Source organism: Triturus cristatus, chromosome 3_2 (assembly GCF_964204655.1).
Source record: "Triturus cristatus chromosome 3_2, aTriCri1.1, whole genome shotgun sequence".
NCBI classification, from domain to species: Eukaryota; Metazoa; Chordata; class Amphibia; order Caudata; family Salamandridae; genus Triturus; species Triturus cristatus.
The window spans coordinates 1,055,945,920-1,055,973,001 of record NC_140584.1 but is presented as its reverse complement, the minus strand read 5'-3'; the positions used below and the strand labels follow the sequence as shown (position 1 = coordinate 1,055,973,001).

Sequence of the window (27,082 nt, the reverse complement as noted above, 5' to 3'; positions counted from 1 at the left end):
TGGCAAAGAAATTTCGTTTTGTGACTAATGTGAAAACATGACTCTGTGTGCAAATAGGAATTACAGGCAGAGATTTATTGTGTATTGCTTTGGTGATTTCACAGTTGCATTAGATGGAAAGGGGGAGCCATTTTTTGGTGCAGAAGCAGACTCTTAGCACACACCCAGCTGCTTACCATGTGGAATCATGCACAGTATTCTCAAGCGAGTGGGGTTTGAGGTTTCAGTCAGTAATGCAAACACATTCAGCATCACTAAGGCTGTTTGCCTTTGCTGGAGTGTAGGCAGTCACCCAGGTTACAAATGGTGCTGGTCTGAAAAAGCAGTTTGGACATGTGCTTTTTAAAAAATCTGAAAAGTGGATTCATAATGTGTCAGTCTGTAAAAGTGTTTATCACTTGCCAAAAAAAAGAGCAGTAAGTGTGCTTTCAAATTGGCAAAGAAATTTCGTTTAAGGGCCTAATATGAAAACATGACTCTGTGTGCAAATAGAAATTACAGACAGAGATTTATTGCGTATTGCTCTGGTGATTTCACAGTTGCATTAGATGGAAAGGGGGAGCCATTTTTTGGTGCAGAAGCAGATTCTTAGCACACACCCAGCTGCTTACCATGTGGAATCATGGACAGTATTCACAAGCGAGTGGGGTTTGAGGTTTCAGTCAGTAATGCAAATACATTCAGCATCACTAAGGCTGTTTGCCCTTGCTGGAGTGTAGGCAGTCACCCAGGTTACAAATGGTGCTGGTCTGAAAAAGCAGTTTGGACATGTGCTTTTTAAAAAATCTGAAAAGTGGATTCATAATGTGTCAGTCTGTAAAAGTGTTTATCACTTGCCAAAAAAAAGAGCAGTAAGTGTGCTTTTAAATTGGCAAAGAAATTTCGTTTAAGGGCCTAATGTGAAAACATGACTCTGTGTGCAAATAGGAATTACAGGCAGAGATTTATTGCGTATTGCTCTGGTGATTTCACAGTTGCATTAGATGGAAAGGGGGAGCCATTTTTTGGTCCCGAAGCAGACTCTTAGCACACACCCAGCTGCTTACCATGTGGAATCATGGACAGTATTCACAAGCGAGTGGGGTTTGAGGTTTCAGTCAGTAATGCAAATACATTCAGCATCACTAAGGCTGTTTGCCCTTGCTGGAGTGTAGGCAGTCACCCAGGTTACAAATGGTGCTGGTCTGAAAAAGCAGTTTGGACATGTGCTTTTTAAAAAATCTGAAAAGTGGATTCATAATGTGTCAGTCTGTAAAAGTGTTTATCACTTGCCAAAAAAAGAGCAGTAAGTGTGCTTTCAAATTGGCAAAGAAATTTCGTTTTGTGACTAATGTGAAAACATGACTCTGTGTGCAAATAGGAATTACAGGCAGAGATTTATTGCGTATTGCTCTGGTGATTTCACAGTTGCATTAGAAGGAAAGGGGGAGCCAGTTTTTTGGTGCAGAAGAAGACTCTTAGCACACACCCAGCTGCTTACCATGTGGAATCATGGACAGTATTCACAAGCGAGTGGGGTTTGAGGTTTCAGTCAGTAATGCAAATACATTCAGCATCACTAAGGCTGGTTGCCCTTGCTGGAGTGTAGGCAGTCACCCAGGTTACAAATGGTGCTGGTCTGAAAAAGCAGTTTGGACATGTGCTTTTTAAAAAATCTGAAAAGTGGATTCATAATGTGTCAGTCTGTAAAAGTGATTATCACTTGCCAAAAAAAAGAGCAGTAAGTGTGCTTTCAAATTGGCAAAGAAATTTCGTTTTGTGACTAATGTGAAAACAAATGTAGTAATATATTTAATTAAAATAAAGGAATTTTTTTTTTGTTTTTTTCAGGTATTGCTGAAGAGCAGTGAACAAAATTTAAGATGCCTACAAAATCCAGAGTAAAAAAAGACCACAAAAAAAACCTATATTTGAAGACAACTGGAGGACCTAAGTTAGTTGAAGATGCTCATGTTGGGAAGAAGAAAAAATCTTCTGGTAAGCAGACAAAAACATTTCTAAGGAACATATTCAAAAAAAGGAAAAATTTACAAAATGTCTGTACTGGAAAGAATGATTTCAATCGAAAAGCACAGGAAAAAATTGAGAATTTAGTTAATGCAAATATACCTTCTGCAACTAAAAAGATAAACTTAAACAGAAAAACAGCGTTTAAAGAGATACGTAGAAAAATGTTTCAGAGAAGAGTTATGTCCAATTTGATAAAGGATGTGAAGAAATATAAGCAAAAGGCAAAGTTTTATAAGAGAAAAAAAGAAATTGAAGCCATTGCAGCAAAGGCATTAGAATTAAAAAGGAAACTATTCATTTTAATTTTGAATAGGATGCGTACATTAGACAAAATGGTTAATGTACTGAAATCACATAGCAAAAGGAAAAGAGTAGTGAACAGAACAAACTTTTGTAAAGTGTTTTTAGGAAAATGGATGCATAGTTCAAGTAGTGAACCTTTTTTTAATGAAGAGAGTTATTTTCAAAGTAATAGTTTGCTGCATGCAGTTGACACCAGAGGTCGTGCTTATGAAGTGAAAAATGGTTGCATAATGGAGAAGGAGATAATGGTTCCAAGAGATGAGGTACAAGTGATGGCGGATGAGGCTATGGGGAGACGTCCTAAAGCCCCAGTGTACACTTGGAATTGTAGTAGTATTTGCACTGTGCGTCAGGAATCTATTGATAAATTTCGTGAGTTTCTAAGAGAATATAGCAAAAAAAGTGTAAAACAGAAGATTAAGGTGCTTCAAAGTTTGGATCCATGCAGAGTGAGAGAGAATACTGGTTTGCAGGGTCATTCTCTGGCTTGTCTATCTAGAAAAGTGTGTAATAGTGTTTTCCATCATTTTAGGATGCTGGCTGTTCATCATACTGAAATGAGAAAGTTTGTGAGACGGTTGTATTTTGCTAAAAGTCCAGCAATAAAGTTAGATGAATTGAATAGGGCTCTGTTCCGTGGAACGGTATCAGATGTAGAGAAGGTTGTTGATGAAATTCAGTTTTGTTACTTTGGTCCTGAACAAAACAGTGCAGAGAAGGACACAGTAAATGAGGAAGAAGTGGAAGAGAATGTAGAACCCTCTGTAAGTAAGACATTTAATGATCACATAACAAAATTTGCAATAATCTCTAATGAAAGACCAAATGTTACTTGTATTTGTTGCCGCAGAACTCATTATAGAAAACAAACCAGGTATGTTGATCTCTACAGAAAGAGTGAAAATGAAGATAATTATAAGTGGAAGGATTTTGCCACATATATATTTCTTGAAAATTGTTTTGAATTGGGTGAAGTTCAGCGTATTTGTAAATACTGTTACAACAAGTTAGAGGAAAATAGAATGCCGACCAGAGCTGTACATAATAATTTAGAATTGGATGCTATTCCTGCTGAACTTTCTGAATTAAATACATATGAGTCTATACTCATTCAATGTGTTCATCCGTTCCAGACCATAGTACGTATGGAGCCCAAAACTGGTAAATTACCTCCTTCAGATTTACTGAGAGGTTTAAAAGGTAGAGTGGTGTATTTGCCCTTGGATTTGAAAAAAAATATGGAAACTATTGATGCGGATACTTTGGAAACTGAACCATTAATTATTCTGGTTAATGGTGTACCTACAAAGAATAAGAAGATTTGGCAGGAGCTGGTAGATGTACGGAAAGTACAAAGAGCAAATTTGTATTTGAAAAGGAATAACAAATGGTATGAATCAAGTTATATAGAAGAAGAAGAAGAAGAAGATTTACAAGAAGACACAGAAACACCAACTGGACAAATTGATAAAGTGGACAAGTCAAAGGAAGAAGAAATTTATAAACATTTTAGTATACATCCTCTTCATTCAAAAGAAGTTATGGGAGACAATATTGATCTGTTTCAGATGAAGAAAGCAAAAGGAACTCCCGTGAGTGTATGGGAGGAGAGCTTGGAAGCTCGATGTTTTCCCCAGCTGTTTCCTAAAGGAAAAGGAGGACGATACGATGAACGTCCGGAACAGATTCCAGCTTCTGAGTATCGGACTACAAGACTATATGCTGAAGATCCCAGATTTCGACAAAGTATTCCTTATTTGTTCCATCTTTTATTTGAAAGCGACTTGTCTGCACTGTCTTATGCAGTAAATCACATTTTAAAAAGTGGAGTACATTTACAAAATGTGTCTGCTAAGGATTTTATGGAGAAAGTGCAGCACCGAGATGATCATTTGGAAACACAACTGATCAATCTGATGGCTTGTCAGCGTGGGACAAATGAATATTGGTACCGACGCCATGGTGAATTAAAATGCATGTTACGGAATTTAGGAACACCAACATGGTTCCTTACCCTAAGCTGTGCGGAGTACGCTTGGGATGATTTACTGGATTTTCTACGAGAGGCAAATTCAAACATTAAAAACATCGAATACAAGACAGCAGGAGAACTGTGCTCATTGGATCCGGTTAATGTTTGCAGATATTTCAATCATAGATTTGAGGCTATGATGTCCTTCATCTGCAATAAAAAAAATCCACCTCTAGGAGAAGTAGTGGATTTCTTTTGGAGAAAAGAGTACCAGGCAAGAGGTGCTCCTCATATTCATATGCTGTTGTGGATTAAGGATGCCCCAAAGTTTGGAACAGATGCTGATGAAGCAGTGTTATCTTACATTGAAGAATATGCAACATGTGCTATACCAAAAAGCACAGAAGAGAAAAAGTTAAAGGAGCAAGTTTTACGTTTCCAAAGTCATCGGTGTGGAAAATACTGTCGACGGAAATACAAGAGCAAAGATAAATACTACACTAAATGTCGATTTGGATTTCCTAGACCTGTTCTTTCAAATGGAAGAGTTAACAGTTTTATGTCATCTGTGAGACATACTATCACAAGAAAATCACCTAAGAATACCTACAACCTTAAAAGAAAAGAAGAATCAAAAAATATAAATGACTACAACCCAGTGATTTTATCCATGTGGAACGCTAACATGGATCTACAGTATGTAGCTGACAATTCCATTGCTGTTGCTCGATATGTAACGTCTTACATTACGAAATCAGAAAAAACAGAATTGAAGGAAATGTGGGAAGAGATTTCTCACGAGAAAACTGTCAGTAAGAAGCTGTACAGTTTCAGTTTGAAGATGTTATCGCATCGAGAAATTGGATCCTACGAATGTTCAGATAGGTTATTTTCTGCAAGTCTCTACTCGAAATCAAGAAGAATAATTTGGGCAAGTTTAGGCCTTGCAGCAATGAGAAATCGGGTACTGAAATCTGTTGGAGAAATTGAATATTTGGCCGAGAATGACCCAGAAAGTACAGATATTTTGAAATCAAACATGTTGGACACATATTATCCCAAGAGAAGTCATCATCTGGAGAACATGTGTCTCTATGAAGTGCTGCAAAACTACATTTATTCACGGAAAGCCGCAGAAGACATCAACAATGGAAAATATAAAGTCATTGGTGAGGAAGGATGTTTGGTGAAGCAAACAAAAGGAAGTTTGATAAATCACCGGAAGCTGAGTTGCGACACTACTGACAAAAAGGAATTTTACTACTTGGCTCTTTTACAGCTGTTTAAACCATGGCGTACAGAGGATGAACTACTGGGAGAATTTCAAAGCTATGAAGATTCTTTTAATGCTTGCAAAGACAGCATACAATGCAATACATTCACAACTTATCTGCAAATGTTAAATGAAGAAATTGAACAGGAAACTACAATTGCAGCAGAAATAGCTAGAGACAGTTCTCAGGACAGCCAAAGTTCAGGAACACTCAGTCAAGATCCCCTAGGACAACCAATCGTTGAAAATGAAGCATCAATATCCATGAATGAAGTGGAAACGGCTATGAATCAAGCTCAAGGAGAATTTATAGACTTACAAAATTTGGAAAGACAACTGAACGAAGAGCAGCAACAAATTTATGAAGAGATCAGAAAAAGAATTGATCACGGATTTCTACATGAAAAAAAAGAGTGCTCATGCACATCATTTCATCCAATCAGGATGTATGTAAGCGGACAAGCTGGAACTGGAAAAAGTTTCCTAATAAAAGTCATCAGAAGCTACCTACAGCAAAAAACGGATTCTACTTTGTCTTGTGTGGTTACTGCTCCAACTGGGTTAGCAGCATATAACATAAAAGGAATCACTTTACATCGTTTGCTAATGTTACCAGTGGAGCATGAGAACAAAATACAATACAACAAGCTAACTGGAGAAGCATGCTTGGAAGTTTCAAGAGTATTGAAGAAGATGCAAGTTCTCATTATTGATGAGGTGAGCATGGTATCAAACTTAATGCTTGCCTTTGTGCATTTAAGAATGCAGCAAATTCTGAAGACAGACTATGACGTGTTATTTGGAGGAAAACACGTCATAGTTTTTGGAGATCTTTTGCAACTTACTCCAGTTAAAGGACAACCAGTGTTTAATACTGTGACACATGAAGACACGAAGAAGTCATTGGGAAGCATCGGTAATACAAATATTTGGTCCTTCTTTGAGTACAAGGAACTTACAACTAATATGAGGCAAGCAAACGATGAAGAATATGGAAGTATTCTGAAAGATATCAGGATTGGACTACTCACAGAAGCTGGCAAAAAAGCATTACAGAGTCGGCTGCTACATAATTTATTTCCAAAGGAAGAAATAGTTGCAGAGAAGATATACAAGAACATTGCAGAAAACAAAAGTGTCATCTGCTTAATGCCAACTCTACGTGAATGCTCAATATTCAATGAGGAGCTTTTGAAATTGGAAAAGGAAGATATCAGGAAATTGGAAGCAGTGGACAAAATTGAGGATGGAAGAATTACTGTCACATTAACAGGCACACTGAAAAATAAATTGGATTCACTAGAGAAGAACATTTCCAAAACAGCTGGATTAGAAAAAAATCTATATGTTTGCATGAACTGTAGAGTATTTTTAAGGAGAAATTTGGATGTTGAAAAAGGTTTAGTTAATGGAGCTATGGGAGGAGTTGTGGGTTTTATTAATTATCAGAAAAAAGATGGAATTGAATGTTTAAAAATAAAATTTGATCAGATAGAAGAAGTTAAAGACATTTGTCGTTGTTCAGTTCGTTTCATGCTTGTGAAAGACTTATATGTACGTAGGAAGCAGTTTCCGTTTTCGCTAGCATATGCTGTAACTATTCACAAGTCTCAAGGATTGACTGTAGATTGTGCATTTGTGAACATTGGTTCAACTGTGTTCAAAGAAGGTATGGCATATGTTGATTTGTCACGAGTGAAAACATTATCAGGTTTATTCATGATAGACTTTGATGATTCAAAAGTTAGTGCTGATACAAATTGTGTAAAGGAGTATAATAGATTAAGAAGAAGCTATGCTCCTCATTTAGGTCAGTATCCTGTGTTGGAGAAACGTGTAGTTTCTCGTAAAAGGAGAAATGAGAATATCTGTAATGAAGATGTAGAGAGGAGGAAAAAAAAGAGGAGTGATGTAATTGCAAGCAAAAAGAATAAGGAAAATGAAGAACAGGTTGTAGGATGTTATTTTGAAAATAGCTCTGGTGTCAACTGCTACGCTAATGTAGTGCTGAATGTTGCATTTTATCTGGAAAGTTTGCAAGAGCAGATAATAGTAAATCAGGGAAAAAGATTCTGTTCTGTGCTGAGTCTCCTTTTTGAAAAGCTGAGTAATGATAAAACTCAAATAGAAAGTGCTACTGAAATTAGAAAAGTTTTAGATGTATGTTCAGGACGAACACAGTTTTCTCAAAATGTACAGCAAGACGCACAGGAATTCTTGATTTATTTTCTTCAGGTACTGGAAGAAGAAGGGGTTCCCATTGAAAATATGTTTGGTCTCTCTTATAAATGGGAACATAGTTGTGAAAACTGTTATAATATATGTGGCTCTAATGTTGATTCTGAAAGGTTTATTTATTTAACATTGCCAGAGAGTAAAACAGTCACTTTTGCAAAATTAGTTAAAGATGCTAATCATAGCATGCAATGCGGTGAGTGTAAATCTGACATGTTTTCAACATTAATTTTAAAGGAATACAGACAGTATGTAATTTTAATGATGCAACGATGTAGAGCTGATGGTTCAAAATTGGATACTTTAATAAAGAAGTTTACAGGACAGCAATTATCAATTTCAGGAAAAACTTTTGTAACAGTTGCAATAATTTTCCATGATGGACCTACTGTAACTTCTGGTCATTACACAGTTTATCTTAAATGTGAAAAAGGCTGGACACTGTGTAATGATTCCCAATTGATTTTTAAGCAACGTTTGCCTTTTGATTTAGCAAATTCCTATCTAATCTTCCTGAAACCTAAATTTTAGAGAGATTTGACAACATCTGGACAAAACAATTTTACCATTTTATTGGATTACCATTTGGAATTTACAAATAAAAAGATTTAACAAATTATCATTTGGCCTAATGGAAAGGTAACCAATTGTAATGTGGAATTTTTCCATTTTTTAAGGAAACTTTGGAAAACCAAAAATTTAGAAAAAATCAGTAACATCTGCACAATTTAAATTTTGGAATGTTATTGGATTGCCATTGGAAATTTTTTCAAAAAAGATTTTTAAAATTACTATTTGGCCATGCGGAAAAGTAAACAATTCTATTGTGGACTTATTTAATTATTAATTAATCTTTCGGAAACCAAAATGTTACAGAGAATCGGTGACATCTGTACAATTTAAACTTTAGATTTTTATTGGATTACCATTGGAAATTAAACAAAAAAAGAATTTTAAAATTACTATTTGGTCTAAAGGAAATGGAACCAGATGTATTGTGGAGTTATTTGAGATATATTATTGTGATTATACTTCTGAAACAAAAATATCAGACGGTATTTTAAAGAAATAAGTATTGATATTAGATGATATTTTTTAAGAATATTATGCATTTCTAAAAAGTTATGTTTATGCAAAAAGAGATTGTGGGCTTTTTTAAAACAATCTTTGAGATTGTAATTTTTGTTTTGCCTGCTGTTAAATGATGAATGCAATTGCTTTCACAATTTATAGTGAAATGCAATATTTTCTGAAAACAGCAAAAAAAAGGCAAAAATATTTTTTGAAAAATATGTAAATATGTGTACTGTATTATAAAATGTTTTATTAAATATTAATACTTTTTTCTTTTTTTTCAGATTGAGATAGAACATTTTCGAAAACTAGAACCATTTTTAAAGCAATTAAAAAAAAAATTAAATGAATAAATCTTTTTTTGAGTGGGTATGGTAAGTCAATAATGTCATGGTCCCTTTTTTCCACTTCTCTACAATCACATTTTCAGTTTTTAATTGTAGTCTCTCAAGGACCTTGTAAAATGATAATTGATTTTTAGTGTTTTTTAAAAAAACAAAAATTACGCGTACCGTAAAAAAAAAAAAAAAAAAGTTTTTAAAAAAATATATAAAAAATAGATGAAAGGTAAGGTTGGCTCTTAAAAGAGCCGTTGTGTTCATGCAGGGACAGAGGAAAGAAAGATTGGGAATATTAGACGGTACGACAAGTGTGCTGATCTATTTTACTGTTCACTAGGGAAATACTGGTCTGCCTATAAGTAATTAGATCGTGACAAGTGGCGCACCGTACTTCAACCCTCGCAAACCGAGGGTTAATTTCCAGAGGACCAGAAAAAGGAGATGCTCCCCCCACAGATGAAGGGCTCACCTGACCTGCAGAAGAAGGACTCGGCCCTGCAGATGATGGTCCAGGCTGAGCTGCTGTGGATGTGCTTGGTTGACTTACTGAAGGGTTACCTTCAGTAAGTCGAGCATGTGTCCTTCTGTGTACATCCTTAAGGTGTCTCATCATGGTGTGATTCCCAAAGGAATACTTCCTGTCAGGATTACCTCTTGAAAGTACACGCTTACACAGCTTGCAAGTCACTAAGGGTGCATTTACCTTTTGCTGGCCTTCTGGAAAAGTAAAATACTCCCATACGTAAGAGGTCTTTTGTTTCCTCGCTCTCTGCCTCAAGGTAGTGCTGCTAGCCTCACTCTCAGAAGAGCTCTGCTGTTCTGCCATCGTATCACAAAGACAACCCAGCTCCTTCTCCTAAGGGATCACAAGCAGAAATGAGGGGAATGGGTGTGGTGTAGCAGAGTTCTAGAACTGAAAGTAGTTTCAACCAATCAAAAGTTGTGTTTCATGATCACATGACCTACCGTACGCTTACGGTACGCTTACGGCAAAAGTACGCATGCGCGTAAAAAAGACACGCGCTTGCGCGCATGCGCATAACAGTCACTCCCCGACACTTCCGCGTAACGTGCGCGTGTAGCGTACACGCGTACGCGCCCCACGCGGTGTACGCACGACTACGCAAATTGCGTAACTATACGCAAACAGCGTAGATAAATTACGGACATTGCGTAAACCGTACGCTTACCGTAAGCTTACCGTACGCGCACTAAAAAAAAATTTAAAAAAAAGGAAAAAATGTATTGCTAATAAATTTTACCTGTTTATTTTATAAAAAATGTAAAAAAAAAACATATTGTAGAATTTTAAAAATTTTACCATAGTCTTTAAAAAAGGATAGAAAATTTAAATAAAAATATGTAAAAAAAAAAAAAGAGGAAAAAAAAAAATTAGCATTTAAAAAACCTTGCAAATTCACTGAAAAAACCATGGGTTTCACACACGTTATAGTTAGGAATTAGCATTTAAAAAACCTTTGAAATTCACTGAAAAAACCATGGGTTTCACACACGTTATAGTTAGGAATTAGCATTTAAAAAACCTTAGAAATTCAATGAAAAAACCAAAGGTTTCACACATGTTATAGTTAGCTGGACATTTCACTCGTAAAAAACCAATGAAATTCCCCCGTTATAGTTAGTTCAGCTAACTATAACTCGCGTGCCCGCAATGCACTACTGATGACGTCACATATTACATCACTCATGACATGGTCAGTGACATCACTCATGACATCACTGATGACATCTCAAATGACATCACTGATGACATTATCCTTGTGACAGAGTGGTAGACCTCCTCTCACCCTAATATAACCTTTGATACAAACATTCAAAAATAGAGACTAAAATTTTCAAAAAAATGGACATACCAATAACAGTTACAACAACCTATTCAGTAATTCTAAGATCCACATACACATCCACTCATCCACCAACAGTCCTATACAGTCCCTCATACATGTACTCACACATCATATGTACTCATACACCTATACATCCTGTTACACAATGCCACTCATCCATAGAGTTACTCACACATAGTCACTCATGCTAATAAAGAATCAAACATCCATTTACTTGCATATACAGTTATACACACACCACCACACTTACTTTTACAGAAACTTACACATACTTAGTCTTTTAAATAATCACTTATAGAAACACATACTTATTCATACAGGAAGTCTACCAATCTCTCACTCTCACATATACTCACTTATAAACACCAATACTCACATATATTAGTTTAAAACATATGTAGTTACTTATGAAGACACTATTGAGACAGTCATTCACTCACTAACACACCCATGCACACACTCATCCACCCATACAGTCCTGCACACATGCTGTCTTCAACCCATACAAACAGTGAGTCACTCATTCATGCATCTATGCACTACGTAATACCCCCCACCGCACCATGAAGACACTCAGACACTCATACTGATACTCAAAAAACCAACTATTAACCTATATAGACACTCATGTAGCTACTCACCAACCCATGCAGCCACTTATATACAAAGTGAGAGACTGATACAGGTATTTACACATTTAAACATTACTCACTAAGCCATGTATTCAAAAAGATACACTTAATCAGTCAGTTATACAATCAATTTTTCAGAAACAAATCATCAATTTAGACACTTATATACTCATTTATTCTTCCATCGACCTTGAGATATACATATAAAAAACGTATTTAATTTTCAGAAAAACACACATTCACTGGATGATGTCATCAGTGATGTCATTTGAGATGTCATCAGTGATGTCATGAGTGATGTCACTGACCATGTCATGAGTGATGTAATATGTGACGTCATCAGTAGTGCATTGCGGGCGCGCGAGTTATAGTTAGCTGAACTAACTATAACGGGGGAATTTCATTGGTTTTTTACGAGTGAAATGTCCAGCTAACTATAACATGTGTGAAACCTTTGGTTTTTTCATTGAATTTCTAAGGTTTTTTAAATGTTAATTCCTAACTATAACGTGTGTGAAACCCATGGTTTTTTCAGTGAATATATATATATACATACATACATACATATATTTCTCCCTAACCTGCTCCACAATAGAAAACAGGACCGACACAGCTTGGACATCCCATTGCACGTCGTCATTTAAATGCAGGCTGCCATACTGAATGCGTTTCGGCCGCAAAACCGGCCTTTTCCAAGAATACAGACACCATATTCAATGCACTATTTATACCACATTGCTACTACGTGATTAATGGACATAGGAGATTACTTCAGATGTTTCTGCCCTATACCTTCCATTCAATTTATCAGGGAGCCCCACTGCTAAATTTGAACAGCATAGACAGTAAATTCAGTACCAATTCAGTACCAAGCACGATGGCGATACTAAAGACCAGGGACCTCCAGTAAAATACTATAGACAAGTGTCAGATCTCCTCATTAGACCACAAAGTTGCAAAATAACAGAACAATTCAAATCATAATGTCAAATTTGCATCCCCTGTTGGATAGTGCACAGGTCTCATGTACACTCTGTAGGAGAGTAGGGTCTGCTTCTTATAGTTACCCCCACGTTTTGCTGATGTTTCACTGTTTTTCGACTTTAGTCTGGCTGGGACCCTGCTATCCAGAGCCCCAGACTAGCTGCTTCCTCTCTAAAACGATTGCATGTACTTTAGGTACACTCCAGATCGGATTCTGGGGTACCCTTATAAGTCCCTAGTACATGGTATACTATGTACCCAGGGCATAGGTACCCCAGAGGCCTACCAGGAGCTGCAGCATGTATTGTGCCAGCACTGGGAAGCCATTTAAAATGACAGAGAAGGTCTGCTACAGCAGCCTGTGTAAGGTGGTGTATGCACCCCTTACTGAGATATAGGTTTCCTATATCTCTCCATATCACTGCACATATAAACCTATCAGTCACCCCTATGGCAGGCCTTATCAATCCTGAAGGCAGGGTGCTGGGTTTTATGCGAGAGGGTGCCCCTGCATGAGCAGAGCCCCTCTGCAGCCTTCAGAACCTTTATTCCTGGGTTGTTTGTGCAGCCAGACCATATACTCTTAAGTGCATTATAACCTCGCGGTAAATTATAACTTTGGAATGACTGCATGGAAACATGTAGTCTTTGGTGTCAAACACCTTGGAATCATATCCCCACTAACTGGTGTGGTGGGTATGATTCCACCCTACTAGAGGGAGAAATATGACAGCACCGGAATACCCGGTACCAGCTTTGCAAGCCCTGGCATCACAAAATGGATGCTGCCAGCCACAGACACGAGTCTGCCCTCCTGCTGCTGGACAAAACTCCGGCAGGGGAGGCCTGGACAATAGGTTTCCTGTCACAGGGAGGTGTGGCCACCTCCCAGATAGGCTTTAGTGTATTGAGGCTGGGTAGGTGCACTCTGAAAGTGCTTTGAAGTCTGCACTGGGGGCACATTTGGTGTCCCTGTGCATAGTCCAGCTCAAACCGGTTGCAGGGGCTACCAGCCCCTGCTCTGGCGTGAAACTGGACAAAGGATATGGGTGTAGCCACCCCTCTGTCCAGACCCTCCCATAGGTGGGTCTCCAGAGTTTGTCCCATCCCTTCCTTGGATATAAAGTAGGAACCCCTGACTACAGGACTTTAGATCTGACTGTACGAAACTCTGCTACAGAATCCCAGAACTTCTACTATCTACACGATGTTGGATGACCGAAGAATCTCCCTTGCAGTAAAGGAGTTACTACCCTAAAAGGCAGGCACCAAAGACGCAACTGTCCTGTTGGCAACTACGCAGCTCCTGAAGGACTCAGAAGCTTTTGCAATGCAGGAGGTGGGTTTCCAAGCTTCCCCGAGGCCGATCCGTACTCTCAGCAAACTTGAGATCCAAAGCCCTCGTGGGGACCGTGCAACCCGAACCCCTGGACACCGCGACCATTTGCAGCACCATATGCTTTTTGGCGACCCCTAAGGCTGTGCCCTGGGCTACTTGTAGTCCAGACCCCAAGCAGTGATTCCACTGAAGATTACTGGCCTACACTCCTCGAGTGACCCGTAGGCTGGTATTGAGTGATTCCTCTCGAGGTCCCTTTGCGATCCCTTGTCTGTTGACTTGTGGGTCCCTGAGAATGGTACTTTAAATTTCCGCTGGCTTTCCTGGTTGCTCCAGACGTGCACTGACTCTCCATTGCTTGGGGAGTCCACAGGACCTTGCTGGTCCACACCGAAGCCATTTTCTTTCACTGCGTGGGTTGCTGTTGCCAAGGCTTGTTGGTCTCCAATCCAGACACCGACCCCCCAGCACTCGACATCATTCGTGGGACAGCTCGCCTGTGGACTGTGGTCATCGTCGACACCTCCTGATCCCTGTGGCAGTGGAGTCAAGCTTTACCTCTTCGCACCTGAAACACCCGACATCGGTGGGTATTCGTCTATCGTGCCCCTGGTCACTGGCAAGTGACCCAGACTCTGTCCCCTCTGCTTTCAGGTTCTTCACATCTTCGATCCAGGCTTGGATAATAATAATAATAATAATATACATTTGTAAAGCGCGAACAATCACCCGTAAGGGTCTCAAGGCACTGGGGGCCGTAGGGAAGATTAAGCAAGCTATTGCCCAGAGTCACATGGTGCTGGGCTAATCTGCCGCCGGCTCCGGGGATCGAACCGTGAGCCCCAGATTCCGGAGTCAGTCACCCTGGCCACGGCGCCACACCTCTTCCCTCGACACTTCTCCTTTCCACAGCACCAGCACTTTGCAGCACATCGCCATTGAAATCAACGACGGTTCCCGACACCATTTGACACCTATGCACACGGCTTCCCTGGGTGAGGTAACACGAGTACTCCGGTGCTCCCGTGGGTGCTGGCCCTAGAACACTCTAAGTCTAAAGGGGTTTGCTCAAACTCCTCTCCTAAGTGTACTTATTCTTTAAAATTCCAACCGCGACTTTCCTATTGAATTGAACAGGGCTCGCGGCTGTGTTCTCACACTGCACACGTCCCCCGTGGGTCTCCTTTGTCACTGCCTTGGGTGGTTACTTGGGGTCCCCGCGTTCCTACATGCTCTAGGAATTGTGTCTGGTCAAGTCGTGGTTCTTATACTACTTTCTTAATATATGGTTTGGTCTCCACCTGGGGCCCATTGTATATTGTGCTATTTACTGTTGTTTAATAACTGTATGATTGTGTGCCTTGCTCTCTAATCTCATAAAGAGGTTAGTAGAGAGTGTTTCGAAATAAATACATATATTTTATATATATACCTGGTATGGTTCTCCTTTCATTTAGTCATTCAGGGGGTTATAATCTGGTAAACCAATCTGCTTTACACTCCTTCAAGACTTAGCCTGAAGGCTGCTCTCCATAGCTACCACTAGGATAGCTTTCAATAAAGGTTGTCTTAAACCTAATCATCAATAAGGGTTGTTTGGACTGGTGCAAGGTGCCCACTAGAACTAGTGGACAGCATATACCAGGCCAACTTTTCACATTGGTGTGCAGCGGTTGGATTCAAGCTTGCTATTGCTTTACCAGATAATCTCATTGAGTGACTAACTAAAAACCACTATAGGTACATATAAATCAAGTTTAGAATAACAGTAAGTTCTACTGAACTTAGAGTTGTGTGTCAAGGGCTTAGCACACCCTTTCTACAACTCCAGAGAGTTTAGTAGTTCCCACCAGGTTAGGTAGGTGCAACACCTCATAACACTAGTATGTCTTCAAGAGCAGAAGCCAGTGGCTCCTTGCTGAAGAGGTATGAGCACCTCTCATTTCAAGAATTATGAAATATGTGTGCATCCAGAAAATTGAAGACAGGGAAAAACCCTAGGACTCAACGCCTCATAGAGGCTTTGCTTTTAGATGACCTCAGAAAGACCCCAGGGTCTGATGAGGCAGGCAAGTTTGGTGGGTCAGCAGAAGATGACAGGCTTGGAAGTGAAAACATCCAGGACCAGGACTCTGAAGCTGGCCAGGAGGATCAAGAGGATTCTAACCTGGAAAATCCAATCTTTCCTGAAGGTGAGGATGTGGGAGAAGGCATTAATGGCCCTCTCTTTACCCCACCTGGAAGGGTTACAGTGTGCCAAGAAGATCAAGATCTCCTTCTCTGGAGTCAAATCATTCTGGTACATCTGTAGGGACCTCTGTTTCAAATAGGGCCACTACCTCTAATAGGAGGGATACCTATTATGACAGGAAGTGCAGACTGCTTGACTTTGAGAGAGCAAAGCTCAGAATCAAGAAAGAGCAGCTGGCCCTAGACAGAGAATCCCTGGAGCACCAGAGAGCTTCAAAAAGATTGGGGCTAGAGTCCCATGGTGGCAGAAACAGTGTCCCTAGAGGTAGAGATCATACTCAGGACCATAGGAACCTGAACAATAGTGTCCCTCCCCACCAGAGTAGGGATGACATCCACAAATGGATAACTGCACTTGAGAGGGGCTGTAAAGTACAGAGGGTCCCTCAAGAGCAGTGGGCAGCAATCTTGTGGCTCTCCTTTGCAGACAAAGGTAGAGACAAGCTCCTCACTGTTAGAGAAGAGGATGCTGATAATTACAAAGTCTTGAGGAGTGCACTAATTGATGGCTTTGGCCTAACCACTCGACAATACAGGTTAAAGTTCAGAGATACCCAAAAGACACAGACTCAAGACTGGGTTGACTTTGTAGATTGTGCTACTAAGGCTCTGGAGGGCTGGTTACTTGGCAGTAAGGTGTGTGATTTTAAAGGATTGTACAACTTAATTATGAGGGAGCAGATCCTTAATAATTGTCAAAATCAGCTGTTGCATCAGTACCTGGTGGACTCTGATCTGACCTCTCCCCAAGAATTGGGCCAGAAGGCAGACAAATGGGTCAGAACCAGAGTGAGGCAGAAGGTTCAGAACCAAGGTAGTAACTCCAAGAAGAAGGATTCCAAAAACTCTGATAAGGGTGGATAAAAGGGTAAAGACCAGAAGTCTTCTCAAGGGCCCCAAAATCTGCATCTGGTGGGGAGTCCCAATCTAATAAAGGAAAAGGCCAAAAGAAAACATGGTGTAGAATCTGTAAACCGAAAACCCATTGGACAAGTGATTGTACCAGGTCCAAGGACTCTACTACAGCTACCATTGCCCCTAAGGCAACTGTCCCCCCAGTTCAGCTCAAAGTGGTGGTACTCAGAATAAGGATGTAGTAGGGTTAACCCTGGGTTCTGAGGTGGACTCTAGCCTAGTCAGAGTTCCAACTCAGGCTGTACTGATCTGTGATGGAGGCATGGACATGTCCTCCTTTGTCAGTCCCAGTAATCTGGGCAAATACAGACAGCAGCCTTTAATCAATGGAAGGGAGGCCTTGGCATTCAGGGACACAGGAACAAGTGTCACAATGGTGACAAAAGATCTTGGCTCCTGAGCAAATCATACTTGGTGAGATGTACCAAGTGACCAATGCTAGCAATGAAAGGACAGACCATTCCTTGGCAGTTGTTAATATCTCCTGGGGAGGGGTAACTGGCCCTAAGAAGGTTGTGGTAAGTGCAGACCTCCCTGTTGAATGCTTGCTTGGCAATGATTTAAAAACTTCAGCTTGGGCTGAAGTGGAGCTTAGGACCCATGCAGAAATGTTGGGAATCCATGCACATGTGTTTGCTGTGACCAGGTCACAGGCCAAAATGTCAAAAGCTAAACAGGCCCTGGATCCTGGAAGAATGGACCAGGCACCTTCCAAGAAAAGAAGCAGTAGGGGTAAGGCAGTGTCTTCCCCCCTGACTCAGAAAGCAGATCAGTCTCTTGAAGGAGATGATCTCAGTTCTGAAGAAGGAACTGTCCCAGATGAGCTTGAGCCTGATTAGGTTGAGTTCTTGGGGACAGGGGGCCCTTCCAGGTCAGATCTGAGCCAGGAGCAGCTGAGCAGCCCTTCTCTTGAACCCCTCAGACAGCAGGCGGCTGCTGGGAATGCTAGTGGAACTCATAGGATCTATTGGGATGATGGACTCCTATACTCAGAGTGTAGAGACCCCAAGCCTGGAGCCACCAGGAGGTTGGTTATACCTCTGACCCTTAGGGGCTTCCTATTAAAACTGGCCCATGATATTCCCTTAGCAGGTCACCTGGGCCAAAACAAGACCTGGGACAGAATTGACCCTCACTTTCATTGGCCCCACATGTCTGAAGACACCAAGGAGTTTTGTTGTTCCTGTGTCACCTGTCAAGCCAGTGGGAAGGCTGTTGGAACCACAAAGGCCCCCCTGATACCACTACCTGTGGTGGGGGGTTCCCTTTGAGAGGGTTGGGATTGCTATAGTTAGTCCCATGGATCCTCAGACAGCCTCTGGGCACAGATTTATCCTGGTGGTGGTGGACCATGCCACTAGGTACCCAGACGAAATTCCCCTTAAGACCACCACAGCACCTGTGGTGGCAAGGACCCTTCTGGGAATATTTTGTGGGTTTCCCTAAGGAGGTGGTATCAGACAGGGGTGCAAACTTCATGTCTAGTTACCGGACTACTATGTGGAAGGAGTGTGGAGTGAATTACAAATTCACCACCCCTTATCACCCACAATGCAATAGGTTGGTTGAAAGGTTCAACAAAACCCTCAAGGGCATGATCAAAGGTCTCCCAGAAAAGCTTAGGCGCAGATGGCACATACTTTTGTCCTGCCTTCTTTGTGCCTACAGAGAGGTTCCTCAGAAGGGGGTTGGACAGCTCGCCTGCGGACTGTGGTCATCGTCGACACCTCCTGATCCCCGTGGAAGTGGAGTCAAGCTTCACCTGAAACACCCGACATCGGTGGGCATTCGTCTATCGTGCCCCTGGTCACTGGCAAGTGACCCAGACTCTGTCCCCTCTGCTTACAGGTTCTTCACATCTTCGATCCAGGCTTGGATAATAATAATAATAATAATAATAATAATCTACATTTGTAAAGCGTGAACAATCACCCGTAAGGGTCTCTAGGCGCTGGGGGCCGTAGCGAAGATTAAGCAAGCTATTGCCCAGAGTCACATGGTGCTGGACTAATCTGCCACCGGCGCCGGGGATCGAACCATGAGCCCCAGATTCCGGAGTCAGTCACCCTGGCCACAGCGCCACACCTCTTCCCTGAACACTTCTCCTTTCCACAGCACCAGAACTTTGCAGCACATCGCCATTGAAATCAACGACGGTTCCCGACACCATTTGACACCTATGCACCCGGCTTCCCTGGGTGAGGTAACACGAGTTCTCCGGTGCTCCCGTGGGTGCTGGCCCCTGGAAAACACTCTAAGTCTAAAGGGGTTTGCTCAAACTCCTCTCCTAAGTGTACTTATTCTTTAAAATTCCAACCGCGACTTTCCTATTGAATTGAACGGGGGACACTGCACACGTCCCCCGTGGGTCTCCTGTGTCACTGCCTTGGGTGGTTACTTGGGGTCCCCGCGTTCCTACATGCTCTAGGAATTGTGTCTGGTCAAGTCGTGGTTCTTATACCACTTTCTTAATATATGGTTTGGTCTCCCCCTGGGGCCCATTGTATATTGTGCTATTTACTGTTGTTTAATAACTGTATGATTGTGTGCCTTGCTCTCTAATCTCATAAAGAGGTTAGTAGAGAGTGTTTCGAAATAAATACATATGTTATATATATATATATATATACCTGGTGTGGTTCTCCTTTCATTTAGTCATTCAGGGGGTTATAATCTGGTAAACCAATCTGCTTTACACTCCTTCAAGACTTAGCCTGAAGGCTGCTCTCCATAGCTACCACTAGGATAGCTTTCAATAAAGGTTGTCTTAAACCTAATCATCAATAAGGGTTGTTTGGACTGGTGCAAGGTGCCCACTAGAACTAGTGGACAGCATATACCAAGCCAAATTTTCACATTGGTGTGCAGCGGTTGGATTCAAGCTTGCTATTGCTTTACCAGATAATCTCATTGAGTGACTAACTAAAAACCACTATAGGTACATAGGTACATATAAATCAAGTTTAGAATAACAGTAAGTTCTACTGAACTTAGAGTTGTGTGTCAAGGGCTTAGCACACCCTTTCTACAACTCCAGAGAGTTTAGAAGTTCCCACTAGGTTAGGTAGGTGCAACACCTCACAACACTAGTATGTCTTCAAGAGCAGAAGGCAGTGGCTCCTTGCTGAACAGGTATGAGCACTTCTCATTTCAAGAATTAAGAAATATGTGTGCATCCAGAAAATTGAAGACAGGGAAAAACCCTAGGACTCAACGCCTCATAGAGACTTTGCTTTTAGATGACCTCAGAAAGACCCCAGGGTCTGATGAGGCAGGCACGTTGGGTGGGGCAGCAGAAGATGACAGGCTTGGAAGTGAAAACATCCAGGACCAGGACTCTGAAGCTGGCCAGGAGGATCAAGAGGATTCTAACCTGGAAAATCCAATCTTTCCTGAAGGTGAGGATGTGGGAGGGGACATTAATGGCCCTCTCTTTACCCCACCTGGAAGGGTTACAGTGTGCCAAGAAGATCAAGATGTCTAAGAAAATGCCCAAGAAAGTTCAGTGGACAGTCAGCTGTCAAAATGCATTTGATGACCTGAAGCAGGCCATGTGCATTGCTCCCATTCTGCTAAGTCCTAACTCCTCCAAAGAATAATTGTCCAAACAGATGCATCTGAGTTGGGGGTAGAGGCTGTGTTATCACAATTGAATGATGAAGGTCAGGATCAGCCAGTAGTTTTTTAGCAGAAGGCTGACCCCCAGAGAGAAACGTTGGTCAGCTATTGAGAGGGAGGCCTTTGCTGTGGTTTGGGCTCTGAAGAAGTTGAGGCCATACTTGTTTGGCACCCCCTTCATTCTTCAGACACACCATAAGCCCCTCTTATGGCTAAAACGGATGAAGGGTGATAACCCCAATATTTTGAGGTGGTCCATTTCCCTACAGGGGATGGACTATACAGTGGACCATAGACCTGGGAGTAACCATGCAAATGCAGATAGACTCTCCAGATATTTCCACTTAGAACATGAAGACTCAACTGGTCAAGGTTATTTTAATGTCCCTGCGTTTGGGGGGGTTGTGTAGGTGAGTAGGATCTGCTTCTTATAGTTACCCCCACTTTTTGCTGATGTTTCACTGTTTTTCGACTTTAGTCTGGCTGGGAACCTGCTATCCAGAGCCCCAGCCTAGCTGCATCCTCTCTAAAATGATTGCATGTACTTTAGGTACACTCCAGATTGGATTCTGGGGTACCCTTATAAGTCCCTAGTATATGGTATAGTATGTACCCAGAGCATAGGTACCCCAGAGGCTAACCAGGGGCTGCAGCATGTATTGTGCCAGCACTGGGAAGCCATTTAAAATGACACAGCAGGTCTGCTACAGCAGCCTGTGTAAGGTGGTGTATGCACCCCTTACTGAGCTATAGATTCCCTATGTCTCTACATATCACTGCACATATAAACCTATCAGTCACCCCTATGGCAGGCCTTATCAATCCTAAAGGCAGGGTGCTGGGTTTTATGTGAGAGGGTGCCCCTGCATGAACAGAGCCCCTCTGCAGCCTTCGGAACCTTTATTCCTGGGTCGTTTGTGATGCAGCCAGACCATATACTCTTAAGTGCATTATAACCTCGCGGTAAATGCTAACTTTGGAATGGCTGCATGGAAACATGTCGTGTTTATTGTCAAACACCTTGGAATTATATACCCACACCGGTAACTGGTGTGGGAGGTATGATTCCACCCTCCTAGAGGGAGAAATATGAGAGCACCGGTATACCCGGTACCAGCTTTGCAAGCCCTGGCATCACAAAATGGATGCTGCCAGCCACAGACACGAGTCTGCCCTCCTGCTGCTGGACGAAACTCCGGCAGGGGAGGCCTGGACAATAGGTTTCCTGTCACAGGGAGGTGTTACCACCTCCCAGACGGGCTTTAGTGTATTGGGGCTGGGTGGGTGCACTCTGAAAGTGCTTTGACGTCTGCACTGGGGGCACATTTGGTGTCCCTGTGCATAGTCCAGCTCAGACCGGTTGCAGGGGCTACCAGCCCCTGCTCAGGCGGGAAACTGGACAAAGGATATGGGTGTAGCCACCCCTCTGTCCAGACCCTCCCATAGGTGGGTCCCCAGAGTTTGTCCCACCCCTTCCTTGGGTATAAAGTAGGAACCCCTGACTACAAGACTTTAGATTTACCTGGATGAAACTCTGCTACAGAATCCCAGAACTTCTACCATCTACACGACGTTGGATGACCAAAGAGTCTCCCTTGGAGTAAAGGAGGTACTCCCCTGCAAAGCAGGCACCAAAGACGCAACTGTCCTGTTGACAACTACGCAGCTCCTGAAGGACTCCGAAGCTTTTGCAATGCAGGAGGTGGGTTTCCAAGCTTCCCCGAGGCCGATCCGTGCTCTCAGCAAAACTGAGATCCAAAGCCCTCGTGGGGACCGTGCAACCCAAACTGCTGGACACCGCGACCATTTGCAGCAGCATACGCTTTTTGGCGACCCCTAAGGCTGTGCTTTGGGCTGCTTGTAGTCCAGACCCCGAGCAGTGACTCCACCGAAGATTACTGACCTACACTCCTCGAGTGACCCGTAGGCTGGTATTGAGTGATTTTTCTCGATGTCCCTTCGCGATCCCTTGTCCTTCGACTTGTGGATCGCTTCGAAGGGTACTTTAACTTTCAACGGGCTTTCCTGGTTGCTCCAGACGTGCCCTGACTCTCCATTGCTTGGGGAGTCCACAGGACCTTGCTGATCCACAAGCCATTTTCTCTCACCGCATGGGTTGCCGTTGCCAAGGCTTGTTGGTCTCCAATCCGGACACCGACTCCCAGCACTCGACATCCTTCATGGGACAGCTCGCCTGCAGGCTGTGGTCATCGTCTACGCCTCCTGGTCCCCATGGCAGTGGAGTCAAGCTTCACCTCCTCGCACCTGAAACACCCGACATCGGTGGGCATTCGTCTATCGTGCCCCTGGTCACTGGCAAGTGACTCAGACTCTGTCCCCTCTGCTTTCAGGTTCTTCACATCTTCAGTCCTGCCTTGGATCACCCCGGACACTTCTCCTTTCCACGGCACCAGCACTTTGCAGCATATCACCATTGAAATCAACGACGATTCCCAACACCATTTGACACCTATGCACCCGGCTTCCCTGGGTGAGGTAACACGAGTACTCCGGTGCTCCCGTGGGTGCTGGCCCTAGAACCCTCTAAGGCTAAAGGGGTTTGCTCAAAGTCCTCTCCTAAGTGTCCTTATTCTTTAAAATTCCAACTGCGACTTTCCTATTGAATTGTACGGGGCTTGCGGCTGTGTTCTCACACTGCACACGTCCCCAGTGGGTCTCCTGTGTCACTGCCTTGGGTGGTTCCCTGGGGTCCCCGCGATTCTACGTGCTCTAGGCACTGTGTCTGGTCAAATCGTGGTTCTTATACCAGTTTCTTAATATATGGTTTGGTCTCCCCCTGGGGCCCATTGTATATTGTGCTATTTACTGTCGTTTAATAACTGTATGATTGTGTGCCTTGCTCTCTAATCTCATAAAGAGGTTAGTAGAGAGTGTTTAGAAATAAATACATATATTTTATATATATACCTGGTATGGTTCTCCTTTCATTTAGTCATTCAGGAGGTTATAATCTGGTAAACCAAGCTGCTTTACACTCCTTCAAGACTTAGCCTGAAGGCCTCTCTCCATAGCTACCACTAGGATAGATTCAATAAAGGTTGTCTTTAACCTAATCACCAATAAGGGTTGTTTGGACTGGTGCAAGGTGCCCACTAGAACTAGTGGTCAGCATATACCAGGCCAACTTCTCACACACCCACCTTAAAGGAACATCATCAGTGGAAGAGCAAGTATTTCATCAACAACATGTGGTGTAATGGCAATTAAAAGCCATATACTGGTCACATTATTAACGTCCTCGATGGTAAACAACAGTCGCAGTTATGGGGCGCAGGAGCTCTACTGCTGAGAAATCTCATATCTGTAATTTGTTAAAACAACTATAGATCAGAGTGCTGTTTAAAACTGACTGTTGCATAGCGCTTAATGCAAAGTCATTTGGGTGTGCCAGATAAACCATATGCACCATGCACTTCCCATTAGCCAAGTCTATGTTCCCTCACATTCATCAATTGTGCATCAGTGTCCAGCGAGTTACACAGTCAATTTTGTCTGCGACAGCACCCTGATGCATTCCACGCTGCGGCCATACGTCATCCAGTTCATTTAAGCACATGCATATCTTGGGTTCCGTTAAGCAGTATGAATACTTCCTCCCCTCTCCCAATTGCCTGAACTTCTGCTCACCTGTGAGCTTGGGTGTACTTCAACACTCCGGCTACAGGTCACTCCAAAGGCTAGGGGGGCGCCGGGGTTTGTAGCTATATTCACTATTCATTTGGAGCTGACGACCATGGTACACCAGAACAAGGGGGCACGTCGGAATATATATATCACATAGCACTTCCAAAAGGAAAAGCAGGCACTCAAAAGTATCCAGTATTCAAACTCTTTATTTTTGGCAAGCAGACGCGTTTCGGCCACATGCCTTTATCAAAGCTTGCTATGAATGAAATTGGCACCGTTCTAACAATTCATTTTAAATGCAGCAACGCTTTCTCCAATTGGAGGATTTATGTAGGCACAAAGAGAGGACTAATGCCATCTGAGTTAATTACTTGTTTCACGGCCACCTTTGCATTTATCTTGCAAATGACAGTCTTTGGACAGGAGCGCCAGGACTCTCCTTGGAGCAACAGTCGCGCTTTATAAATAACCCCACATAGACATAACACTGTCCATGCATTGGCGATATTAAACTGTCCAGCCTGAACAGGCACCATCATAAACCCCACATGAACATAGAAACAAATGTTATCATGCGGCTGATAAAATATACTTAGTCCTTCCACATCACACCCCTGGTGGGCTGCCACATTACTCCTTTGAGGGCAGATATATATATACATATATATATATTATATTTATATTTTTTTAAATGTAAATGCTAACAGTAAACGGTTAATACGATTTCCTTATTTGTTAGATGATACCTTTCTAGTGGAGCAATTATCCATTTTACCGTTTTCGGAAATTATATCTGAAAGTCTCCGATTGTGTTGAGGAAGTGACTGCTGGATTCAGCTGGAGTCTTTCCTAGAGAACACTCAGCACCGGTTCATCTTAATTAGATTTAGATTAAACTACATACCGTTTCTATTGGGGTACCCAGAGAACTTATTCCCACTCACTCAGCTTCCTCCATGTCCATGTAATAATAAGTCAACTCGATCGACTTTGCACAGACTGTTTTTTGTTCTTTTTATGCAAAGGAGAGAAAACAATTACTCCTTTGCTGAAGAAATGTTGCCTCCGCTCCCGAACACTCGCCCTAGTTGAGGCACAAAATTTAGAAACCCGGTACGTTTGCTTTACCATGGCTTCCTTCTTAGTAGCCGCAGTAAAAACCTGTGAGGCTTTTAATGGAATGTCACCCATATCTTAATGAACCTATGTTTCTGGGTCGATCCTGATCACAAACGATGCTTGTGTTAGTGGTTTCGCAGTACAGAGATCTAAGCACTCGGTCTTCCTCGTTTGAAGGGCGCGGAGGCTGCAGTGCACCCAGTTCTGTCTGCCCGAGGGTGGCTGTCACTGGCAGACACCGCGGTGGAGTTCCCCGGCACAGACACACAGCTCAGCAGCACCTCTGCACACAGGGCGCGTGCTTTGAGGCATGGGAACTACGGCCAGCTGTGCTTATCTAACACATATATGCTCGTGCATACAAATGCCCTTGGTTGCTCCTGAAAAGCCTTTCCCTGTTCAATGTACACATGCTGCTCATTAAACTGAGGTCACAATTGGCACTACTTAAAGATTTCTATACATAACAACGTCTATTATTATTTAGTTATGAGACGACATTTAAAGTTACAACAGACATTCGGAGCAGCGCGCCACTCACCATTCCTTTTGGGGAATCTTCAAGAAAGCAGCCCCAAATCCATTTCTCGCGAGGTTATGTCCGGGTAAATGAGGCGCGAGGGCTGGTGCGAATCCCCGCGGCTCCACTTCGGCTTGGCTGTGAGGACGCGGTGGGTCAAGCGCTGTCAGGCGCCGGGCGCCAAAAATAAACCGCTATGCAGTTTGGAAAGGGGCCAAGCGACCAACCGGGCGTGAAAGTGCACTCTGCACCGCCCGTGTGCACTAATTCCACCTCTGATTAAAGTAAATATTCATGTATGGTCAGCACAGGCGTGTCCACGCACTGGCTAGAGTAATACCATGTTCAGCTAGAAAGTAACTGCTTCAGAGAGCAAGAGCCCACATTTAATAAACTTGCAAGGGGAAGGAATCACAAATTACTAATCTACAACCTATTTGCATCTAGCCGTGGGTTCCGCAATAACCTGCTACTGCCGTAAAGCGCTACAACACCTCGCCAGGGGTAATAACCGCTATATAAATACAATTTACAATCATAATTATTCTGATTGCATAATTTTCGCTAGTGGGAGACCTGATTCTAATAAAATACGTTGTGGGAGCTGTGAGACTGGATGTGCGCCACTACTGCATGCACTGTGCTAGCAACTTCCACAGAGTAACTTTACACATTGTATGGAGAATACTTTGAGCTAGTATCTTCAATGCCGTTTGAATGTGATAGTATATGTTACGTACTCCTGACCACCAATGCATAACACTTTAATAATAATTACTCCTGACCAACAATGCATAATGCTTTAATAATAATTTTAATAATAATTATCTCAAGAACTCCTGATCACCAATAATGATAATAATAATTTTTATAATAATTCTCTCAAGTACTCCTGACCAGCAATGCATAATACTTTAATAATAATTGTAATAATAATTCTCTAAAGAAAGTGACGGCTCCTCCACTATGGGGGAGGAGCTT

At 42.3% G+C, this 27,082-nt stretch overlaps 1 protein-coding gene across 1 annotated transcript in view; it reads right to left on the bottom strand.

Moving 5' to 3' along the window:
* Window positions 1–26,269, bottom strand: part of PHKG1 (phosphorylase kinase catalytic subunit gamma 1) — a 276,125-nt gene extending 249,856 nt beyond the window's left edge. Inside the window, exon 1 of the mRNA XM_085649768.1 lies at window positions 26,123–26,269. The gene's annotated coding sequence lies outside the window, so the exon portion shown is untranslated. The remainder of the gene's footprint in view (window positions 1–26,122) is intronic.
* Window positions 26,270–27,082: the final 813 nt, after the last annotated feature.